This window comes from Cynocephalus volans, chromosome 15 (assembly GCF_027409185.1).
Source record: "Cynocephalus volans isolate mCynVol1 chromosome 15, mCynVol1.pri, whole genome shotgun sequence".
NCBI lineage: Eukaryota > Metazoa > Chordata > Mammalia > Dermoptera > Cynocephalidae > Cynocephalus > Cynocephalus volans.
Genome location: NC_084474.1, coordinates 94657808 through 94676350, shown reverse-complemented (window position 1 = coordinate 94676350; position 18543 = coordinate 94657808). Strand labels below are relative to the sequence as shown.

The 18543-nt window shown below is 58.0% G+C and overlaps 1 protein-coding gene across 10 annotated transcripts in view; it reads left to right on the top strand.

Annotated features, from left to right (window-relative positions):
- Positions 1 to 12573: 12573 nt before the first annotated feature.
- Positions 12574 to 18543, top strand: part of TSNARE1 (t-SNARE domain containing 1) — a 180791-nt gene continuing 174821 nt past the window's right edge. For 9 of the 10 annotated variants that reach the window (XM_063079523.1, XM_063079524.1, XM_063079522.1 and 6 more), the window contains exon 1: positions 12598 to 12688. The gene's annotated coding sequence lies outside the window, so the exon portion shown is untranslated. Of the gene's footprint in view, positions 12689 to 18543 lie in introns of all 10 variants that reach the window. The other variant, XM_063079527.1, reaches the window with a different exon arrangement.

Here is an 18543-nt window from a genome sequence, read left to right as displayed (position 1 = left end):
CAGACTTCAGGCTGCCTGAGTCCAGGTGGAAGGACACCGGAGGGTAGAAAGGGGGAACTCACCACTGGTTTGGGGGTGCCTCAAATTCCAGTTTTCTTCCTCAACCTGCCTGCTGATATTTACACTTCGGGGCCCTCACATAGCCACTCCCCACATTCCATCTGAGTTTTGTGGCCTCATTCAATGGGGAGGTGGAGCGTGCTTGTTCCATTACCTGGAACTGGAGCCCCCAGGTACTCAGCACAGACCTCCCTCCCACTGCCTCAACCACTCGGTGTGCCCACAGTCTTCAAACAGGAGGAGACGGCAAAAGGGAGTGGGCCTATCTTAAGGGTCCCCCTTATTCCCCTTTCTGTCCTTCACATATCGAGGAGCCAAAGACTCTCCACCTGTGGACACTGCGCACCCCCCACCCCCGTAGGGCTCCAGCTTGGCCAGGAACTGAAGAAGAGGGCTCTCATCTCCCATCAGCCTTCTCTTGCTTCCAGACCACTGCATACCCAGCACTGTGGCCAGAGCAGTCTCTGTCATGCTGGACCATCTAGAAAACTGTTGGGCCAAGGTGACGGCCAAGGTGACGGCCAAGGTGACGGCGAGGGTGGGGCCCAGACGTGCCCTTGAGGAGGTTCTGCAACAAGTGGTGTTGAGGCTTCCCACCCCCACACAAGGGAAGGGGGTGTGAGAATGGGCTCCTAGAGGGGGAGGGGCCCACAGGCAGGGACAACAAGGGCCCTGGTGTCACCTTGAGTCCCACCGCCTCTGCTGCTGCAGCTCTTGCCCCTTGGACTTGCCCCCACACCCTTCATGCCCTCTCACCCACCAACTCCCATGTCTCCTCGACCCCATTTCAACATGGTCCAACCCCTTTCCCCATCTCACAGCCCTGTTCTCACCTCCCAGGTGTGGCCAACACGGCTCGGAGCTGTGGCTGCACCCTGCATGGCCATGGCAGTCTGTGCTGTCTGCACCAGCCCCCCCACCTGTGTCCCCTGCTCCACCTCTGCCCTGAGAGCTGGCAGGCTGGCAGAGGCTATGGCCCAGAAAATCCAGGTCTGGACCCCCTGCCTGGGCATCAGCCACTTTCCCTCTCCTAGCCTGTCTACCTAGCTCCAAGATGAGAAGGAAGCTAATGCCCATCTCATGCATTGCATGTTCCAGAAGACTCCACCCGGTGTTGCAAGATATGGACCCAGCTTCCACCACAACTCCACGGCCATCTCAGCCTGGGTGGGCTGGGCAGGGGCACCCAGAGACCCTAGGCAGAAAGAGGATTCATTACTGACAGGTGGAACAGGGCTGAGGAAGGGCGAGCATGTCCAATGCAGGATTTGGGGGAAGCTGAGACCTCAGTGTCAGCCAGCGGGGCCTTTGGCTTCTGCTAACAGTGATGCTCTGGGCCAGCCAAGAGCCTCAGGGGCTGGACAATTGTGTTCAGGAGCCCAGGGTGGGGCCCAGGGCCAGGGCAGCTCTGGCCTTCTTCTGCTGTGAGTTTTCTTGTCTAGTCACTCAACAAGATGTCACTGGGATCCTAGTTCGCGCCCAGCTCAGCGCCAGTCAAGGTGCCTGTGACAGAAAGCAAAACAGACCAGAGGGCCCTCCATGATGACCAGGCATCCCCTAATGACACCTGGGCCAGCCCTGCTCTCTGTGCCTCTGCACTGCCCTTGCCACACTTCATGGATCCCGCCTCCCGTGGGCTCCTCTAGGAGTGACAGGGGAGCAGCCCGGACAATCACCATGCCCCTCATACAGGACTTTGTCATGAGACCCTGGCCAGCTGATGGAGGGGCCAACATCTGCCCCTTCCCCTGGGAACAGAGACCCCCAGCACTGCTTCTTGGGGGCAGGGGTGGTAGGCTGTGATGGCCAGAAGGACCTCCCAGGACACAGCAATGAATCCCCAAACTCCTTGTGGCTTACACAGCCCTGGCAGCATTCAGTCTCACAATGCCCCAGGAAGCCCTTCAGTGTCCCAAGCGGCTCCCACTTCATGGACCTCATCACAGTGGGACAGGCGGAGTTCTCCACACAGAGGGAACGAAACCCAACTCAAGCCCCTTCAAGCCAAAAAGAAATAGGGACCCCCATGCATTCCCCCAAACCACTGGCTTCAGGTCTAGGTGGATCCAGGAGCTCACGTGATGTCGTTAGTGCTCCGTCTCACTCCGCAGCTCTCAGACAAGATCCCGCCTGGGGGCAGGCAAGCTATTGGCCCCGGGCTTCAAGACCGGTTCCCTGGTGCAGCAGCCCCAGCAAAAAAGAAGCAGAAAAGGCTGGGAGGTTCCAACCACGTTGAGGAAGTATCAGGAAAGGTCCACCCAAATCACACAGGATGGGGTCCCCATGGGAAAGAGAGGTTCTGCCCAGAGGCAGATTCTGAGGTCAACATTTGCCTGATGGACATTTACTGGGGAAAGCTGAAGGAACAGCTCCTGCAAGGGGCGAGGAAGCAGGGCTGGGCTGAACTGAGGGCTGTTGTCCCAGGGCCTCGGCCCACCCTGAAGGGCCTCTGGAGCTGGGTGGCCCTGCAGAGCTGTTGCAGCCTGGGGCAAGGAGCTCAGGACTGCATCAACTTGCCCTGCGGGTGGCTGCCCTGGGGATGATGAGGAAGCTCCTTTCAGTCATAGGCCATTCCCAGAGGGGACCCAGCTCAGAGCTGGCAGCCAGCCAAACTCACAGTAGCTGGGCACAGGCTGCCTTGGCCTGAAGGGGAATCTGGGGTCTCTACAGGAGCCAGACTTGGGGCCTGCCCACCATCTGGCGGCAGCTCTCAGGGGAGGGCTCTGCTCTGCTTCTTGTGGACCCTCCTGCTCCACCTGAAGCCTGTGACTTACGTGGGATTGACTTACAGCAGCTGAGCTCACAGCAAAAATAGACCATGGAACGTAATTGGGGAGGCGAGTTGGACTCTCCGGAGGACATGGGAGTGAAGGACTTACACAGGGAGGGACTACATGTTTCCCAACGTTGGCACAGCCTTGGAAGCTCGCAAAGCTTTCACAACAGCCTTGTGACGTGGAGGGGATCCACGCTGCGGAATGCCTGAAGGGACACCTCAAAACCCAGCAGGTTCCCAGTGCAGGACCTGAGGACTGATCCTGCCTGGGTTTTAGGCCTACAGGAGCTGCTCCTACCTCTGGACCAGGTTGAACCTCAATCCTGGTCACACGCTGAGCCCTGACCCTGGTCACATGCTGATTCCTGGTCCTGGTCACACACTGACTCCTGATCCTGGTCACATGCTGAGCCTGAGCCCCAACTTCGCTGACATCCCGCTGGCACTGAGAGGCCTGTGTATGAGGGGCCGTGGTTGTGGAGACTCAGCTCCAAGCCTGGCGGGTGCTCGCTGCAGGTGCTGAAGCATATGTCTGTGCTAAAGCCCACCAGTAGGTCCCCACACTGTCCTGGGCCCAGCCCCATCCTGGGCTCTCTCCTCTGCCCCCTTGCCAGTCCCACCCAAGGCTCTGCATCCAGGCAAGAAGAGTCAGAGAGACCACACTACGAAACTCTGCAGTGACTCACGCGGGCTCCTCCTCACTTTATTTTTATCTCCATCAAACCCTATAAATATAGCAATGATCACCAAATACAGTCAATATTTCCAGCGCCTTCCACCCCCGATACTGGTCCACCGTCACCAGGGGGAGGCTGGCGAGCAGCCCGCCCACATGGCCAGGAACCCAGGGCCAAGGACAGACGCACAAGACTCCTGAGGAGAGGCAGCAGATCCTCGGCTGGCACCCCCAGGCAGACCCCATCTCCCCTCCCAACTTGGACAGTCTGGCACCCCTTCTTTCTTCTCAGTTATGGTGCAAAGTACAAATAACATATTTTTTTATGCTGGAGACTCTGGATCTCAGTTTTCCTGTCTGAAAAACGGAGTGAGAATCGGGGTGGAGATTGTGCATGGTACATCTCCCTATCCCCAATGTCCCCTCCAGGAGGGGGACATGGGCTTCAGTGGCTTTCTTCGCTGCTGCCGCCCAGTGCCTGGGTCAAGACCCTCCATGAATGTTTGCTGAGTGAGTGAATGAATGGGTGGATGGATGCATGACATGGGACAATGGCCCTAAAGTGCCAACATGAAGGGATGGGGCTTGGTAGGGGGCAGACGTCGGGCTTTATCACAGCACCTCCTGCGGCCGTGGGAGAGACAGGGAGGGTCTCCAGCCCCACCCCTGGATGGGAAGACCTGCCACATCTGCTAAGGCAGGGCTGGTGGGAGGTGTCCAGGGTGGGAGTGGGGGATCGTGAAACCCAAAAACCTACACATGCGGCTTTCCCACCTGTGCCAAGACCTGCAGACCTATTTCCACATGGGTGGCCTCAGGTGTCTATTTCCCTAACAAGGATTTGAGGCCCAGAGAGGAGTAGTTACTTGCTTGAGGTCTCACAGCCAGGAAGAGGAAGAGCTGAAGTTTGAACCCAGGTTTACCGAAGTTTCTGTTCACCCCTGAGGACAAAGCCTCTGGTGCCCTAGAAGCTGCATCTCAGTTTGGGAGCTGGGCAGGACAGTGGACCCAGCTTAGCGCCTGGCAGCCAAGAGCAGCTTGGCTCACTCAACTGTGGTCACGCTGTTGCCAGGGGTCCCCTCAGAGCCTCTGTCCATGAGGACCCTCTGCCTGAAGCCCTGCTTCCGGCCCCCTGCCCTGGCACCATGAGCTTTCAAACATTTGCAGGATGAATCAGTGAACAGCAATCTCCAGGTTGGAGAATCACGAGGTCAGAAGGAGCTTCAGAGGTTGCCTTCCTCCCCCGAGGGCTCTCCTGCCCCCCCAGCTCCAGCAAGGAGGCCCCTCCATGTGTGCATCAGGGCCCAGGAGCCCCCCAGCCTCCTGGGACAGATCTGGCTGGAGCAGGCTCTTCTTTGATTGAAAGGAGGGGCTGCGTGTGGGCACTTTCCTCCCTTCTGTGTGCGTACATGTGTGGGGCGTGAGCGCATGCGAGCTGTGGTGTGGCGTGTGATGTGTGTGTGTTTGGGGAAGAGACCTCAGCAGGGTTTAAATCTCATCATACAGACTTGCAAACACCCCAGGAGGAGATTGCACCCTTAAGCCCTGGGGAGGGGCGCAGGCAGTCTAAAAGCATGGCAGGAGGGGTGGGAGGAGGAAGGGTGGGGGCAGGGAGGTGTGCCTGCTGCCTCTGTGGTGAGATGGGGGCTGGACTGAGGCTGGCACGGGTCAGAGAGGGCTCCAGCCCCTCCTCACAGTCCCGCAGAGCAGAGTGGGAGAGGAGTTGGAGAGAGTGCAGCACTTTGCAGGAGGGCACTGGGAGCCCCTGTCCTGATGGAGCTGTGCCACTGCAACCACAGAGCCATTGCCAGGAGCTTGCCGCTGGCCAACAGGCTCACCCACCTACCCGCCGGGCTGCCCAGGAGCCCGTGGGTGAAGGACCTGTTCAAGAGCTTCTTGCAGCCGCTTCATTTTACACTTGAGGAAACTGAGGCTCAGGGAGGGGGCGGTAACACCCCAGGGACACACCAGGCCCCGGGGCAGGGAAGAGCAGCAGACGGCCAGTGGGCAGGGAGAGAGGCCCTTGTGTGATGGTGCTGCCTCTTCAAGGGGCGATGTGGAACTCTCGTGGGGTAGAGGAGGGGTTGCCTGGCTTGACCCACCGCCAGGAGACTCCGCTCTGCTCTCCTGCAGGGCATGGTGCCCCCGCTGAGCATCAGAACCGCGGCCAAAGCCCTCTTTCCCCAGGTGGAGAAAGAAGTGTCGGGAAGCACTAAGCCAGGCGCCGCTGTGGCTGGGCTCAGGCTTCTCCCCAAGCCCTCCTGACCTCATCACTGTTCACGTCACCCAGGGCTTCGCCAGCCCTGCAGGGGGCCTGGATGCCTGTGCAGGGCAGAGACTTGCTTCTCCCCATGGCCCTGCTGGGGCTGGGCACAGAGCAGCCATCTGTCATGGGAGAGCTGTGCCAGGCCCCAGCTTGCTCATCTGGCCTTTGCAGGGTTTTTTCCTCCCAGCTGGTGGAAACAGAAGGGAGAGGCCCGGGTGGCCAGCATCAGGACAGGTCCACCCAGGAATGCCTGATTCCCCGTGGACCTGAGACACTATCTCGTGGCCTCTGAGCCCTGGGTGCTCCCTGCAGATGGGCCACGGGAGCAGCCCTGACACGATCTAGCCTGGATTACTTTTCCCTTGGCTCCCATGACCTCCGAGGGGCCAGAGACACTTGTCCATCCTGGTGCCAGGCAGGATGAAGGAGCACAGGCCCATCAGCCCCATGTGCCCTCGGCCCCTCACCCATCTGTCCCTCGGAGCTGAGGGGCAGTTGTCAGGGGTGGTGAAGGTGTAGCTGGGGTCTCTGCTTCAGAGAGATGAGGAGCTTGCGAGAGCAGTGGTGATCCCAAGGGTTGGGGAGAGACCGTCTTCATGAGGGTAGGGCCCTCAGCCTTGGTGATTTTCACCGCAACCTGGTGAGGAGGGAGAGCTTTTGAGTGGGAACCAGGAGCTCGGGATCCAGTCCCAGTTCTGCCCCTACTGCTTGGGAGCCTTGGGGGCCACTGCTCTGCTCTGGGCCTCCAGAATATTCCAGATCTCCAAGGCCTCTTCCAGCTCAGCCACTCTGATTCGGCCCCAAGTCAGACCAGGCGGGGAAGCCAAGCTGAGCCAGGGTCTCGTGTGAGCAGAACAGGGCACTGCCTGAGCGGGCCACACCCATTCCACAAACTCCATGACCCCTCCTCTTGCCACTAGCAACCCCGGGAGGTAGGACCTCCTTTGCTTTCTGCCCACAGGCAGCATCCTGGTGAGCTTTGGCAGCTTGCTCGCTGGGGAGGGAGCCCTGCAAGCACAATCTGTGTGATTTTGCAAAATGTGGTTCTCTCTAGGTTTAACCTTCACTTATTAGCATCTCATTACCATGTTTTCCTGCACGCAGCACTGGGGGGTGTTCTGGGTTTCTGGGTTGGGGATGGGGGTTGACTTCACAGTGACGTCGGCTCTAGACTCTGTGTGAGCATGTGTGTGATGATCTGTGAGTGTGTGGGACTGTGTCTGTGTGTGTATGCGGAAGAAATGGGGAGGGGGCCAGGGAGCCAGGGGGCCTGGGCAGTTCCCACGTGTCGCGTTAGGAATAGGAGTTTGCGGAGGAGCCGGCACGGGAGGCAGATGCGGCAGCCTTCTCCAGCAGCCGTGTTCGATCCACACTGTTCCTGCCTGGAAACTCCTAGCCACCCTTCAGCACCCAGCCCAGATTCCTCTTTTCTGGGAAACCTCTCCAGTACCCTGAGCAGAACCTTCTGACAACAGACTCGTGGCCCAGTAGGTGGTTCCTTTGGGCCTATCTGTCCCCTTCTGCTCCTCTGAGATACCCTGAGGGCATTACCCGTATGTTCTTAGCTCCAGGGCCTGGTGTTGGTGGTTGGCGTCCCACTCAAGATACCAATGACTCCACAGGGCCATGACTCTATGGCCACCACATGCTGAGCACTTGGAAGGGGAGGTCACATGATATGGAGGCAGAGTCCTGGCCTGGGCTTCATGAGACATGGGCCGTGGCCCCTGTGTGGCCAAAGGTTCGCCACAGACCTGCTCCACTGGATTCCCCGCCTGTGGAATGAGGAGCAGAGGGGGTGGTCTGATGCTTCCAGACTCTAGGTTCTGTGGTCAGCAGTGGGGCGGGTTAGGACATGTCCACGGAGGACTGCGGGACAGCCCCACACAGATGTCACAGGCTCCTCGATGGCCAGGTGCCAACATGACACTCACAACTCATCTCCTGGAAATGCTATCCTTCGAGACTTCCCTGTCCTGGGACCGCACAGAAACCCGCCCTCCAGCCCCCTCAGGTCCCCATGCCCCCTCCTGTCCCTGCACGGCCTCAGCTCAGGTTCTCAGTGCATGTGCTTGTGATTCGCGAGTTGTTGACATTGGCCTGCCTGCTAGATGGTGAACACGGGCTGCATCCTGATGGAGAGACTGCTAGATAAGCCCCACCCTCCCCTTCTTACTGGGTGCAGAGTGCAAATGCTGGCTGGGAGCAAGGCCCAGATAAAGACATTTCCCAGCCTGCCTTGCAGCTAGAAGTGCCCAAGGGACCCGGTTCTGGCCAAGGAGGTGTAAGCAGATGTGGTGAGTGCAATACCCAGGAAGTGTCCTTGAAAGGGTGGGGGAGAGTATGCCTGTCCAGTTGTTCTCCTGCTGGCTGGAAAGTAGACGTGATGGCTGGAGCTTAAAGGGCCATATTGTACAATGACGCAGAAGGCCTGTTTGGGGGACATGAGGCAACCAGAATAAGGGGTCTGGGGTCCTGAAGATTGTGAGGCCAACTTTCCAGCCCTTCTGCCTATCTGAACACGAATATACAGCATTAAAAGTAAATATCAATTTTCTTTAAGCCACTGTTATTTGGGGTTTTCTGTCATTAGCACCAAATCAAATTATATGGTATTCCCAGGGCGTAGCGTGCTGCCTGACATTGAAGTAAAGATTTGTTGAATGAATAATGAATGGAAGATAAGCTTTGAAGATAAGATGAGATTTGGCAAGAAAGAAGAGGGGAAGCCTGAGCGGTGCAGGTGGGACCCAGACAAATTGTGCCTCTTGGGGTGTGAAGACCCCTGTGCTCCCTCTCCACCTGCTGTTTTCTGACTCAGGGATGGAGGATGGGAAGGCTGTGCCTTCTAGAAGGGCGGCAAATTCCTCTTTCACTGGATGGTGCAATTAGCAATGACAATGCTCAAATGCTCTTTTCAATGGATTTTCTTCTACTTTACTTTTTTTTTTTTTTTGCCACTCCTGCTTGGCGTTAAATATCTTGGGAGGCTGTAAGGCGTATCATGCTGGAGTTTGTCTAAGAGCCTGGTGCTGTGACGCAGATTGTGTCTTGAAAGATCGGGGAAGAGGGGCTTGCCTTGGTCACACCCCTGCTATGTGTTGGGACTGTGCCAGGCCCTTCCAGAGACTTCACACGACCCCTTGTGACATCGCCCTCTGCACAGGTGCAGAGGGAAAGGCATGACACCCTTCAGCCTCCCTGCACCGCCCCCTCCCTTGCCCCATGCTCCTGGTTTGCCCAGCCCTTTACCAAACCTGCTCTTGGGCAGGCCTCACGAGCAAGTCCTCTGCGAGCTCAGTTGGCTCCCACATAGCTGCTTTGATGAACATGCCCAGAGAAGGTGTGTCACCCACTCAACATCATACAGCAAAACAGGGAAAACAGGGGTGGGTTTGGTGTTTGAATGGAAGTTTCTTTTCCTACCCCCTCTCTTTATCAAGACGTTGGTGGAAGACTAGGTTACATGGGAGCCTGAAAAATAAGCACCATGAGTGCAGCTGATGTGCTCACTCTCTCATCCACCACGTGCTGGGCACTCTCCTAGTGTGGGGATAAAAACCCAAACTCTCAGGGCCTGCCCTCAAGGCACCTGCTGTCCAGTGGGCAGGACACGCGTGATAGAATGACAGTCCTGATGCGCACAGGAGCACACTCAGCTAGGAGAAGCATTGGCTTGGGTTACAGAAAACTCAACCACCCAACCAAATAGCAGTCTGAGGGAAGAAGTAGCTCGTTTGTCCCTGTGATGACGAGTCTGGGGTGTGCAGGCAGGTCACAGATGCAGCTGCTCCTGTGCTCAGCTTGGGTCCCCCTCCCCTTGCCAGCAAAATGGCTGCTGTCTTTGGGACACTGTGCTGATAGTCTAGGCTGGAATGAGGAGAAAAAAGGACAGTAAGGTGGGCTAACCAGACACATCTGTCCCTTCTGAACTCACTTGTGCCTCCCGTGGCCGGCCATCCCTTGGCCAGGACTGTGTCACACAACCAACCCTGGCTGCCAGCAAGGCTGGGCACACTGCTGCCTTGAACAAAACTGGGGTCCTGTTGGTAAAGGGCAAAGGGAGCCTGGGTGACAGTGAGGTCACATGCTCAGTGGGATTGGACAGATGGAGTCCGGGAACACATGAGCGTGGGCTGTGGTAGGAGCAGGGCTGCAGGCGCACGCCCCTTCTTCTGTCCTGGCAGGGCCGGGACAGAGAGGAAGGATGGCAGGGCGGGGAAACACTGCGGATCCACACTGTCTGACATGGAAATCCAGCTTAAAACACAGAGAAGTCCACGTGGCTTTTCAGAGTGAGACTTGCTGGGGTCAGCTTTGGTGGGTGCTGCATCGAGGTTCCTTCTGAAGGCCTCTGAGCCATCCCCAACCCTGTTGCCCCTACCCCTCCAGGACCTGAAATGGTAGATCCACCTTGGGAGGTTGCCAGCTGGGGACAAGTCAACCCCCGTCCCTTCAGATAACAGAGCCCACCTTGCAGGGGCTAATTCCAGTTACTTGCCCTATTGGCCTCGGTGATTGGCCCAGGAGTGGGGCCAGAGCTCTTCCCAGGAGTCCTCCCTCTCTGGAGGAGAGAGCCCAGAGCTGCAGAGGTCACTTGATGACCCCACCCATGAAGGGGCACAGACGAGGCAGTGGTGGGGAGCACCAGCCCCAGGCTGAGGACCCGAGGAGGCTGCCTGCTGCTTCCCTTGGCCCTTCCTCTGGGGATTCTTCAGAATCCTCCCTCCCTTCCCTGTCAGGCTCAGCTGTGGGAATGGGCTCCTGGCTCTTCCACGAAGTCCACCTTCCCTCCTCCTTGTGCGGCACTAGGTGGGCTCGCCCCAGGTTTCGGAGAAACCAACAGGTACTGAGCCCCTACTTTGGTGGGTCCCTGCTCATGCTAGGCCATTCCCTTCCACAGCCCCAGGCACTACATACACACCCATCACATGGGTGAAGAAGCTATTCCTGGAGGCAGTTCACCCTGGGGGGAACTGGATTTCACTTTCCCCTCCTTTCCACACCTAACATAGAGCCCTGTAGGAGGAGACTGAGTGGGGCGGTGGGCAGACGGTAATGACTGTGGGGGTGAGGTGGGCACTGTGCCATGCTCTGGCACCCTTGGACCTGAATGCCCGGGTCTCAGACAGGCATCGGTCCTGGCAAACCTTCCCCTCAAGCACCTGAGCAGGGGTCAGCAGTCCCCAGCATGGCCTCTGTGGAGAGCAGGAACTGGCTTCCCTGCACCCCAGCTGTTCTGGGGGAAGAGTGAGAAGCCCTGTCCAAACCCTGGCTTGGCTGTAAGATGGGCATACGCCACTGTCCCGGGGGCCAGGATGGGACTCAAGTACAGTGGGGCGAGGAGCCTGGGCCAGCCAGGCTGGCCGGAGAACACACACGCTGGCCACGTACATCCCCTCTTCCCTCCCGCCCACCCATGCTTGCACATATTTGTGCCACACACGCTATTGCCGTGTTCCTGCCTGGATGTGCAGTTGTGCCAGGACACATCGTGCATGCAACCTACACCTGGTATCCATGCACACACCCTCACGCTCAAACACATTTGCACTGTGCACACATACACACCAGTGCCACGTAGTGCCCACGTGCACGTCCTCGTCTCCATGCGCACAGCAGTGCTTGTTCACACACACCCTCACAGTGCCATGTGCACGCACTTGTGTCCATGCACGCAGCACTTATTCATGCACATGTACACACTCACACTCTTGCACTTCCATGTGTCCACATGCACATAGCGCTTGTTCCCACTTACACGCCTGCACACACAGGTACACGTGCACGTGCGTAAGTTCTCATGATCTCATAAGCATCAGGAACCAGAACCTGTTCTGAGAAGTCCTGGCTGACACCATGCTCTACAAACTAGTGCCAATCCTGGCCCAGCCCCTCCATGGAATGCTTTGGTGTGTGGTGACAATCCTTTTTATTCCCCTCCAGGCGCTGATCAAGGTGTCTGGGGCTGTGGTGGTGGCAAACCCCCTTCCCAGGAGCTCAGCCGACCTCTCTGGAGGGAGCCCAGGGTTGCCGGCAGGTATTCGACCCCGGGTCTAGCAAGAATAGCAACGATGGAAGGACGGCAGGGAGGACCCAAGGCGTCAGGGCGGGGCAGTGTCCCACTGGCTTTCCTGCCTTGGGGGGTGCTCTTGGTTCATCTGTGGGAAACAAGCTCACAGAGGTGACTGTGGCCGGCCCAAGGGCACACGCACTGCCCAGGCTCCTCCAGGTCCCAGGTCCCTTCTGCAGTGAGTCACTCCTGAGTTCCGGGAGCTGAGGGCCACAGGCCGCGCAGAGACACGGGCCCCGGGAGGGTCTCCCGGGGGGGAGTTCCCCAGTCTGGCTGCCGGGCAGGGGCCGCCACCTCGGGCCAAGCGCCCCCAAGTGTCGTGCGCCCCGGTTTCTTCGTCTGCGAGGCAGGGCCTCCCCGAGTCCCCGTGGAGCTTGCAGGCCCCCAGGCCGCGCACGTCCCCGCGCGGACGACCCCACTTGGGAGCCGGGGCTGGGAGGACGGCGGGCGATGGAGGCGCAGCCCCCTCCTGCGGCGCTTCTGAGCCGGCCCTCCGCCAGCCTCTAGCGTCCTGTGTCCGCCCGCAACCTCGTCGTCCTGCCCGTCTCACAGACGGGGATACCGAGGGCCAGAGCCTCGCGGGTGGGCCCACAGCGCGCGCGCGCCGCCCACAGGGCCTTTTGGCCACGCCGGCCGCCGTCCCCGCCGCTTCCGGCCGCGCGGGGCATGCCGGGGCCTGTAGTCCGGCGTCGCTGGCGCGTGCGCGGCTCGGCGGCCATTGGCGGGCGCGAGGCCGCCGACGGGCCGTCACGTGATGTTTGGGTGCTCGCGGCCACCCCCCGCGCCGGCCCTCCCTCCATCCGCGCACGGAGCGCGCCCGCGACCGCACAGGCCCAGGTGAGGGGCGGCAGCGGCGGCGAGGACGGGAGCGGGAGCGGGAGCGGGGACCGGGAGGGCGCGGGGGCGGAGCCGGGCGGGGGGCCAGGGAGGGTCGGCGCGCGCCGGGGGGCGGACCCAAGGGGCACCGAGGTCCGGTTCCGCAGAGCCCCTGCGCCCCTCGGCCCGCGGTGGGTGCCCCGGGCGCCGTCAGGCCCAGGTCGTGGGCGCTGGCCTGTGCGCGCCGGTGCTCGGCCCAGCGCCCACTTGTTGAGTGCCAGGGGCGGGCCGCCGCCACTCCGGGGCTGCAGACCCCCGCCCTGTGGTTCGTGCCCTCCGCCCCTTTCTGCTCCTCTAAGTTGCGAGAAGGTGCCTGCTGGGGACCAGGGGCCGGACAGTCCTCCAGGAGCTTCTAGATGATCCTGGTTTGTGTCGCCCCCGTGGAAACTCTCCGGGGCCCTCCTGCTGTTCCTAGACTCACGTCTCACTCCTCCCCAGGCCCTGGAAACTCTTACCTGCGATGTCCAGTACAGTGGCCACTAGCTACCTGTGGCTATTCAAATAGACCTTAAAGTGAGGGGTTCCGTTCCCCAGTCCTGGTAGCCACCTCTCGAGCTCTCAGTAGCCACGTGTGGCCGGTGGCTGCTGTGTTGGACAGGGCAGAGGCGGCAAACCTCGCAGTCATCGCAGAAAGTTCTGTGGGCCAGGCTGCTGGACTGGAGGGGCCTGGCCCCTGTCCCTCTGACCCCTCTTCCTGCCAGATGCCATTGCAACCACACCTGGCGCTCCTTCCTGCCTCACCTGCAGGCTTGACTGCCCTTCTCTTAGTTCCTGGCCAGGGAGCCAGCTCGTCATACTTGGTTGTCCTCTGGCAGGTCTGAGCTCACTGCCACACGCTCACCTTCCTGACCACTCTCTCCCAGTATTTCCTGTCTCAGGTTCCTCTCCTTTCCCTCCCAGCACTTCCTGTTTTGTCACTGGCACTTCTCTGCCTGTTTACTGTTTTATCTTTTGTATCTATGAGGCAGGGATTGGGATTGTTCCTTGCTGTAACCCCAGTGTGGAAATGGTATTCTGCTGAATCATTAACAGGTGAAGTTTGTTAATACTGAGGTGCTTCAATTGATTAAAAGAGTACTTTCATATGGTTCAACCTTTGTACATCGTAGGTCCTCAGTAGAAATCTGGTGCAGCAAATATCTGGACACAGGGCAGTTCAGGGTCAGGAGCCAAGTCGTGATTGCAGATGGCTGGGGGAGGCTGTCAACTCTGAGAAGACTTCCTGGAGGAGGCCAGGCTTTAGCTAGGTCATCTCGATCCCTCTCCTCCCCCTCCCCTGGCTCCACGCACATTCAGCAGCATATGGCTGCCCTGACTTTGCTCAGGCAAACTGCCCTGGCTTCTCTCTCCCTGGCCCTCTGCAGGTGCTGGTGCAAAGCTTAGTCACAGGTATCTGGGCTGGGGGCCCAAGGTCTTGTGGGCGGCCAGGCATCCTTAAGTCCCTTCCATGACTCCCTGATGCCTGCAGGGTGAAGGCCAGGATCTGGTTGTTGCCTATGGCTCCAGCCACATTTTCCAGTTCTTGCTTCAGTGCCCTAGGCAAGCTGTTGCTGTACGTTTTTGTCTCCTGTTCATTCCATGGCTTTTCACACCAGCATGTGTGAGTTCATGCCAAGCCTTCTGCTTGGGATGCCCTTGTACTCCTGTGTTTGTCTCCCACTCACGCCTGTGAGCTGCTGAGACCTCTGCCTTGGTCACCCTTGTGTCTTGAGTGCCCAGCCCAACATCTTGAGCTGGGTGGGTGTAGGGAAAGTGAAGGTAAATGTTTAGGGTCCCTCAGATGTCCAGAATCTTGCTGAGCATTTGACGTAAATATGCACGTGCTCCCAGATGTTCCTTGGTTATTGTCTAATGTAATTGCTCATATGTGCTCAGGTGTTCCTGGGTTATCTTACTCCACCCAGGTGTTCCTGGGTTATTGGACTTAAGTATAAAGGATGAGTGGCTCTGATCCACAGTGCCTCCCACCTGCCACTAGGATGTCCCAGAGGCGGGGACGCCATGGGGAGGCTGTTGCTGCAAGCTGTTGCTGCCAGGGGCCCTGGGATGCCCTGGGTGGCCACCACTACTACTACTGGAGGCTGCTGTAAGCTGCTGCTGCTGCTGAGAAAGTAGAAGGCTCATTGGGCACCTCATAAACCCGAGAAAGCAGATGACGTAGCTGGGCATGTGAGGGGTCTGGTGACCCAGCCTGACTTGTGAGGGGTCTGTGACCCAGTCTGTACAATGGGTTTGAAGAGTCTGTGAGCCCTAACCCAACAGTGGGCACGCAGCAGATTTTGGTTCACAATATGGGGAATATCGAAGCAGGGAGAAGGGGACTTACATTCCAGGTAGGGAGAAAAGACACACAAACTCTGACCACAGGTGTATGAGCCAGCAGCATCATGGCTTAGATGCATGTTATGGGGTCTGAGGAAGGGAATCCTTCCCAGGATGTGGGATTTGAGCTGGGCCAGGCGGCATGGCAGGTTTGTTTGGCCGGAAAGGATGGGTGGGCATCCTGCAGGTGATAACACTAGTCGTGCTAGCACTCTTGCACAGCACGCCCTGGGCCAGGCTCTGTTCTAAGTGAGCTGTGTTTACTAACTTGGGTAATCCTCGTAGTAACTCTGGGAGGAGGGCCTGTTATTGTCCCCATTTCACAGATGAAGAGACTGAGCTGCAGAAAGGCACACTTGTCCTGAGTCCCTTAACCATCAGATTCTAAGACGCTGTCCATTCAACAACCCCAGACATACATATTGATCCTGAGGTGGTTGGGCATTCTTTTGCTTTGAATAGTTTTGGGGATAAAATGAACAGTTGGCTAAGGCTTAGGCTTTCTTTTTTAATGCACATGAGCATATCTGTGGCTACTGGATTTGTTTTGATTGTATTTGCTATAAGTGGATTTTGGCCTGTGTGGCTCAGTCCAGCTGTAATTCATTATGTTCTTTAAAATCTGATTTTGTGCACTGTCAGTAATAATGGACTTGTTAGCATTCTGAGAGTAGACCTTCTCTCAGATTCATCTGTTTTGTGCCATAATGCCCAGCACTGCCTGGCTTCTAAGTATTTGCTGGGTCTGTGAGTAGAGCAATGGGTGACAGAAAGTAACGGGGAGAGAGAGGACAGAGGAGGTGAAGAACGCACAGCCTGGCTGCCTTCTCCAGGGGATGTGACCTTCAGTGGTTCACTGTTAATTCTTACGTTTGGGTGTGTGCTCTAAATTGGGGCATCCTTGTTCTATCCTACTTGGTGCGTCAAGGCAGGCGGGGGAGGGTGATTATTCCCAGTTCTTAGGTGAGAAACTTGGGGCCCGGACTCAGGACACCCACAGTGGCCTCTGTAGTCACTTCATGCCTTCCGTCTGCAGCCCCATCGTGGAGGGCCAGGCGTCTGAGTGTCCAGCTGTGGCCCTGGGCCTAGGCACCTGTGGGTGTTCCGTGGACATTTGTTGAAGAAGTGAGGGGTCATTGTTCAAGCTTATCCTGAACTTGCACTGTTGCTACTTCACCACACTTCCTGTTAGCGCTACACTGTGCAGCCATCAGGAACCTGCTTTAGGAATTGTCTTGGCTGAGTCCTCCGGCATGGACGATGTGACCCATCACCAAGTAAGAAGCAAGGGGCCTTGCACAGTTTTCCGAAATGCGTCATGGGCAGGGTGTCCTCCCCCATGGAGCTGAGTTGGGGTGGTGCCTCCTGGGAGGCCTTGGTTCAGGGTGACCTGTCTGCCATCGAGGGCTGAACTCAGATGCCTTTTGCAGCCATTCCACCTGGCCTTCTCCCAGCTGTGGGGTTTTCCCGTCAGCCTGAGCTGGCTGAGTCCAGGATGGAGTGAGGATGACTCTGTGGCTGGCTTCAAGCCCAGACCATGCTGGATGGAGCCCTTCCTCCCTTTCTGATCCCCCCAGACTTGAGCAGGCCCTGTGAGGACTTGAGCCAGTTTGGTGGCCACTTCAGGCAAGCAGGGCAGGCTGCCGGGGTGCAGTGCCCATCCGGACAGGGTCATTGGCAGGGACCCGGGCATGGCCCCTGCAGTCAGGGCTGCGGTCTGTGATGTGGGGTGTTCTGTGAGGATATTCTAAGGCCAGGCCTTGCATGAGGCTCAGGACGTGGTGGTGAGCAGGATGGGGGTGCCCTGCAGGCTTTCCTGGACTTGCAGGGGCACTGCTGTGCACCTTACAGAGTGGGGTCATAGTGAGTGGTCAGTCAGGGGGTGGGGAGAGGGGCACCAACCCCACTGTGTGTGGCTGGGGAGTGGGCTGGGTGTCCAGGTAGATATCCAGGAAATAATCCTGGGTGCTGGTGAGGCCTGCGCTAAATCTGGAAGACCCTTAGTGGAAAGGGTGGGAAGGACACTGTCTCCAGGCAGTGGGATACCCAAAGGCAAGCACAGCGGTCGGGACTCCTGGTAGGCTGCTCTGACTCAGGCCAACTGTGAGGGCCTTGGAGGCGAGGTGAGGCCTGGACTTGGGCCTGCAGATGTTGGGGCCTGCAGAGAAGGGCCATGGGCACCATGCTGAGGTCTGCTGAAGACTGGACATGTGGCTGTGTGGAGCAGGGCTCTGCAGTCTGGCCTGGACCACACCCAGGGCCTGTGGTCAGAGCCCGCAGGGGCCAGGCCTGTCTGGGCCCCGTGGTTCAGGATTGTGTGGCTGGGTCTGTCATGGCAGCAGCAGTGCTGTAGACGACCTTGATGGATTGATTGATGGGCTAGCTGGGGGCAGCTGCGTCCTTCCTGAACTGGCAGCAGCAGCTGCTCATTCTCCCGCTCACTCCAGGCTCCAGACTCCGGGCTGTAGAGAAAACAGCCCTCCCTGATGTGGAAAGGAGAGAGCAGAGGTGCGTGAGCCCCCTGGCAGGGGCCCTGGCCCAGTAAGCCTTTATTGTTTCCTTCTGCTCATCGATGGAAGATTGTCTTGTTTCTGCCTCTCATTTCCCCTGGGAGAAGGACTGGGACCCAGCCCTGACTTGCGCAGTGTCCTGGTACAGATGTGGAACTTCAGCATCTTAGCTGTGGATCCCAACCTATGTGACCCATCAGCCTTTCCCCTAGCCCTGCCCTTTCATGCCATTTGTCTGATCCTGCAGCCTCCTGGGAAGCAAGTAGCATCATGTCCATCCCAGGGACAGGGAAGCTCAGGGCCTTTTGTAACATCACCTGAGGGGTGCAGGAAAGAATTGCCAAAGTGCATAAAGGGGCTATGGGAGGCCAGGGAGTACAGCCCCAGGCAGGTGGAGCTGCCCCTCTTCTGTGCGACCGTTGGTTCTGCTTCTAGGTGGACTAGCAGGAACACAGTAGAACTGAGCATCCTGGCAGTCTTGGGATCATCACTGTCATAATTAGTGCCGTCCGGTGACCACTGGGGTCTGCCAGGCACCTTTTAGGTTCCTTGTACTCCTCAGGTCAGGAAACATCCCAGGGTTGCATAACTTATCTGAAGTCACAGGGCTGGTAAGTGACCAGCCAGGACTTGAACCCCAGTGTTCTGACTCCAGAGCCCATGCTACTAACCGCTTTGCCATCCTGCCTGCCTGGCATTCCTGCTCTGCTGCGCCCTGGGAGAATCAGTTTGGAAGAAGCTTCACACACCAGAAGATGCCTTGTGACTTAGAAGACATTACTGATAATGGTGATTATTATGTTACTAAAGAGTCAGTCCTGGTCTCCCATATTGAGATGACATTCTAAAGGGGGGCGTGGCAAAGGTTTGAGAACTTTAGGGAATCTAGGAATGGATGTTGATATTTCTGACAGAGAGGGGAGCCTGGGGCAGAACTCAGGATTCTTATTCCCAGCGAGGCCTGCTGTGAGGTCAGGGTAGGAT